Genomic DNA, 6085 nt, shown 5'->3' with positions numbered 1-6085 from the left:
CAGGACTCGTGTCTTTCTTTTTTGCTTTTCTTACCTGGTGGCTAAGAATTTTGGCTATGGAACTTGTAGGGAAATTACCATTTAACCAATCGAAGCATAAACAAGTCGTGCGTTATATGCAATGAATATTCGATTAGCCAAAAATGTTCGGCCCAATCGATTTGTGGAGGTGTAAGACAGCAAGAGTCCAACAATTGAATACAAATTATTAAATTAATTGCCAGCCCTGCTGAATTGGGAACAGTTTATTGATATTTTGCCATAATTTATTGCTTTAATTTGGTCATTACTTTTAATGGGTGATGTTTGAATATGTGCTTCGGTGGGAAAAATACAAAGCCTGCAACTATGTTTCCCAAGGAAAGTAAATATTGGGAAGTAAAATAGATTTGTATAATCCACAGAGATTTACAAAGAGCCAAACTAACCAGCTGTGATGAGTCATTGGGTTAGACATATATCAACTCGTAGTTAAGACCTTCGGCCTGCGCTTTGAACTCTCGGCGGTCGCGTGGCTCAGGAACGAGTCATTCAGTTGCACTTTTGGTGACTCAAACACGTCGGGACTATCGGAAGACGGCTTGAATATTAACTAGCTGAAAAGGTAACACAATGTTCTATCCCGCATCGAAATGTTTCGGGTCAAACACTCGACATGTGGCCGTGCATGGCGGAAGTCAGCCAGTCAGGCACGCGCTGCATTCGGGACTTTTGATTTAACCGATCGGCAATGATCTGACCAAATAATTGCTGGAAGTACTTGGAATGTAGAAGAATACCCATTTCCTAAAACTACTTAAAGAAATATATGTACAACTTATTCTAGCATTAGAGAAGTAAATGGTGGAATATAATGCTTAATCATTTTATTGTATTTCTTTATTATGATACTACTTTCACAAACAAAGCTTATATATATTATTTACAAGAAGAATTCCTTTTCAATCAGTAATTTATAAGTGATATCTGCATTTGTACAGCATATTATCGCTGAGAATCAAATCGGAAAATATACTATATATTCCTTTTAAAGATATATATGCCATATAGATAGATTAATTAAAACATTTTCTTCCCGTGCTAGACTGCTGCTCCACTTTGCTTGTATCCCATTAGAGCCTTCCTTTGTTTCTCCTGACTATTTTGGCCCAGAGCAGTCCCACGCCTATAAAATGTAAGCAAGACCCCAGCACGAGTCAAATGTCGTATTTCATTAGACTGAAGTCATGTTAACGCAGCGGTGTCTTGGGTCCTCAATATCCCCCACAGCCGATTCGGATTTCGAAACCAATATCCCATTCCGGCGCAGGGCCAATAGAATTGTAAACACATCGGGCTCGGGCCAATGATCGCCCACAAGAAAATAAAAACAAAGGAGCGCAAAGCGGGAAAATTCAGAATTGAATTACATGAAAATGCTCGATGCGTTTGCGGAAAGGAAATCGTACAAACTGGTAATGAAAAATGCATCACTTGACCAGGGCGCAGACCATAAAACGTTTCCAGCCGCCAGACGACGGCGACGACAACTTAGCCACAACTTTGCCAGAACTTGGCCAGAACCTGGCTTATGAACTGCCTGTTTGTGTCTTCGCCCAGGAGACTGATCCTGTTCCCGGCCTGGTGATGAAAATGTACGACTTTGGCTCGAGGCGCTAAGTGAGCTTACAGAAGATATTTCACTTTTTATGGCAATGCGGATGGGCAAGGGTATGTAAAGCTCTTCGAGGTGATTGTTGACTTATAAAAGCGAATTTTTTATAACTAGAATTTGTTATTACAAACTTAATAAAAAATCGTACTAAATCCTAAAAATCATTAAAGCTGGTAAATATAATTTTATTGAAAGTTTTTAAGGTTTTAAGTTTAATTTGCAAAATTGTGTAGGTACTTAAATGCTTATCAACAAATTTTTGAGTTTTGTAGAAATCGTGGAGAAAACATGTGTAACTTCTGTAATAAACATTTCATCCCATCTTAGATCAAACAATTTAGTTTTCAGAAAAAAATGAAGGGAAAGGGCATAAAGTGACTCGCTAAGCCTCTAGTTGCTCATTCCTCTTATTTAGTTACAGTTCCACACACACCCAAGGAGAGCGAGAACAAGATACCCGGGCAGACGCCCCGGGGTCGCCTGGATCTTGGGACTTGGCCAAGACAATCCTCAGATCCTCAATCCTCGGAGGCCGGCTTTCAACGATGACGACGACGACGACGATGGTGGTGACGACGACCAGCCGTCTAGGTGGTGCTCTTGCCATGGTGGCTCGGTGGTGCGGTGGTGCTGGCTGCGGCCCACTCTGAAATCAATCGATTCGACATTATTATTAATTTTTCATAACTTCTGCGGCGGCCAGCGCCTGGCGGCCCTCTGTGTGCATTATGGCGCCCTGAAACCCCAGCTCCATGGCCATGTGAAACTAATCTATTTGTGCGGCAAAAAGGGCCGCCTGCCTAGTCGGACTGCGATCGCGGGGGTCATCCCCAACCCCCAGCACTGAAAACTACATTTGCATATAAATTAAAAATGGATCTTACCTTTTGTAAAACAAAATTATCACCAGTTAAATGGGCACACAAAATATGATGTATTTAAACGAATAAAGGAATGAAAACTATGTCTGCGTAAGCATTCAATTATAAACTTTTTGTAAAACTTTTCCTTTAGTTAAAGTTAAAACTGAAAACTTCTTTCAGTGCATTGGAGGCTGGCGAACGGACAGCCAAGCGTGTTATCTGCTATCGCTGCGCTTTGATCTTTCACCGCTTCTGCTTTGCATAATAAATTCGCTATCGATGAAAACTAACTTGCAGCCCGATGCGCAGGGCCGGGATTTCCCTGCAATTTGTTTGCCTTTTGGCCATCGGCCGTTTAATTCGATTGCCAGCGCGATTTCGGCTTCGCCTTAACCATTTTATTACAATAGCATAATTTTTTACTATGCTTAATGAGTTCTGCTTTGATTAGTTTTTCACATTGCTGTTGTCTGCCTGCGATCGGCTTCCCTGGGTTGCCCCTCCTTTTTTGATCCCGCCCTCCTTCGATCATCGCTGGCGGCGAAATTGATGTTTGTTGGGTGTTCAGACGCGGCTGGATACTTGGATTTTCGCCGGGGCGATGAGGCAGTTTAATGACTTCAGCTGGTCTCAGATTTCATGTTGTTAGCATTACTTATTGAAATGTTTTAATTTAGCAATTGACTTTTATACGGGCCGGCGGCAAATGGCAATCATGTGGTTTTACTGATCTGGTAATTAGAATTTAACAAGGTGATTGCAACAGCTTAGTTAAGAACTAATTTCACCATTATGAGCAGCTTGAGTTTGTAATAAACGGAAAGATATTGTCAGTATACAATGCAAATTATTTGTAAATAAATATTATTTCTAACTCTTTAAATAATTTTATATGATTACAATTTGACTTGAATAACATTTACCTATTGATAAACAAGGTTTCATCTATTGATATTCTTCTAAAATATTTGAAACTTCCCGCGAAATACTGCTTGCTATCATGAGAAGCAGTGTTCGACTACAAAGCTTTCTCGCTGAAAGCTTGAGTCGAATATTTAAGCATAAGCAGTTTGCCACAAATAAATAAAACTGCTTATGTACTGCTTGGACCCGCGACTTTTGAATGCAGAACAAATTTGAATTATATGTATTCAATCGGTTTATGGTTTTCTTTTTATAAATTTATATATTTATACTGAAAGATAAGCCTATGAGTCTTTTCATACTATTTTTTATTAAAAGTTGTTTTGATTATTATATATACATGTGTATAATTTCCTTTGACGCATTTGCGGCTTTATCATCTTGTATAAATATAATCATAACTAAGTAGTAAAACAGTGTTAAGCAAATATAAAGTTAAATTTAACTATCAAAGAAATGTTCTCGTTGTAAATAACAATTGTCCCCAAATAAATCAAATAAATAAATATGAAGTGGTTTCCGCTTTCACACACATTGTTTTGCATTTACGGATATGTAATTAGTTTGTGGCTGTAGCCTGACAATGTGTCCGTTAACTGAAAATATGAATGAAAATATAATTTAATATTCCCATAAAACCGGTTTTGTTGCCAGGTGTTTTGCGGCAGGTGCGTACATTGTTTTTCGCTGCCAAAATGTTATCAAATGGTCGGTATCAGTGGGTATTATAGGTATATATTTTTGTATGTTGATCCGCTGGGGGCCATCGGCTTGTGTTCCTGCGTACTGCGCCCCATAAAAAGGCGCGTGGCTGCCTTTTGTGCTCACCATTTCCCACCCTGCATTTGGAGCAGCGACTATATATGTACATATGTATAATGCAAATATTTGTATGCAAATTTACTCACGGGCGTATTTTTGGCGACTTCTCGCGTTTGTATCGAAGGGGCCTTGACATTGGGCATGTGTGGGGAGACAACAAAAGTCAACTACGGAGAATAAAAATAATTATAAAAGGCACCAGGGAGTTAAATAACTCGAAAGCAAAATGATTTCTATATACCCTATTATGTAACAAAGGCTACCAACTAAATATTATTCTAAATTAAGTTCTTAAGACCTTTAAATGTTTCAATGTATCAAATTTGAAAACACATTAATATTAAATATATTTTATTATTTTCCTTGACAAATTTGAAGTACCCTCTTGAAGGGTATTAGAAATCTGACACATGCCGGGAGAAAAAACCGGCAAAAAACCAAATAAAAAACCAAACACCATGAGTACCGAGCGGTCGGCGCATGTTACTGTTATTGTTATTGTTACCCACACAACCGCAGCCAACACGCTTGCATACACACACTCACACACACACCCAACCCACACATATTCACGGTCAAGGCATTTGCAAATTCGATTCTCTGAAATGCCTAAAAATAAAGCATCTCATTGCTGACCGCCGTATCAATTGATAACCGCTTTTCTGCCGAGTAATTGTGTTCCTAAGAAATCCCCAGTCAAATACAAAACAAATACGTATTACTTTTGGCAAGCCCAAATGCTTACACTGAACATAAAATTATTGACAAATAGTTGTGTTTACATTACGATTATTAACCGCAGAATTGAATTTCAATCTATGTCTATATTTTTAGAGTGGCATATGAGTACCAAAAGTCCAAAATTGCCATTGAATAAAAATAAATACCATCACTTGTAGGTTTTTGTGAAATAAACCTCTCATTATCAAGCAAAGAAAAAATTCATTGTTGGACTTTAGATAGACGGCAAGATGGTATTGTTTTTGATGTTAAAGCTATTTTGGTGCAGTTTATTTTCGTCTATTCCTTATCAGTAGAAGTGCCGTGTGAGCGCCGCGTGTTGTTCGGGCTAAATTCGTTAGATTTGATTACGCACTTTTAGTTAACGGACGTCTTGATAGGGTGGACAGCCCACGAAACAATAACGACCAAGTTTATGGAGCTCTTGCATTGACGCAAGAGAGTGACCACGCCCCGACACTTGATGGCAATTAAATGGCACTTTGGGTGCAGAAATTCAGGGGCGGGTAAAATGCAAATGGCCAGACATGTGCGTGATGCCTTTATGGTCTTGTTCCTTGTTTTGTTTTACGCGGCGTACACGTGTCGGCAATTGAAATAGAAAAGCGACCATGGCCCAGACACCCACGAGCCCATTAAAATCACACATAAAGAACACGGTGAAATCGAGGGGAAAGAGGTTCCGCAAGGGAGCCGCCACCAAACGAGCGATGTCGTTGTCGTTGCCGTTGCCGTTGTCGTTGTCTCATGTGTTATGCTAATTTCTCTTTTATTGTTCGCTGCTCGGATTTTGCCGATTTTGCTGCCATTTACGACGGCAGCAGACGATTAAAGCCAAACCGGAAGTCAGCCATTGCTCCCCGTTTACCGTTAGTGTCGCAGGCGTAGGCGGCGCCGCCAACAGCCAAAGGCCATTGAATTGCCTTTTCATTACGAAAACAGCTAGAAAGGTCGCTCGGAAAATGTATCTTCCAAGACAGTGGGTCCTCGAACGGCAAAAATATATGCACACTGTACAGCAGGTTCTCAAGAAGTAAAACTAATAACGTACAATGCTTTCATTTCCGGTGTTAAAAATAAC

Source organism: Drosophila teissieri, chromosome 3R, assembly GCF_016746235.2.
Source record: "Drosophila teissieri strain GT53w chromosome 3R, Prin_Dtei_1.1, whole genome shotgun sequence".
NCBI lineage: Eukaryota > Metazoa > Arthropoda > Insecta > Diptera > Drosophilidae > Drosophila > Drosophila teissieri.
The sequence above is the reverse complement of the archived record's forward strand: the minus strand, read 5'-3'. Positions refer to the sequence as shown.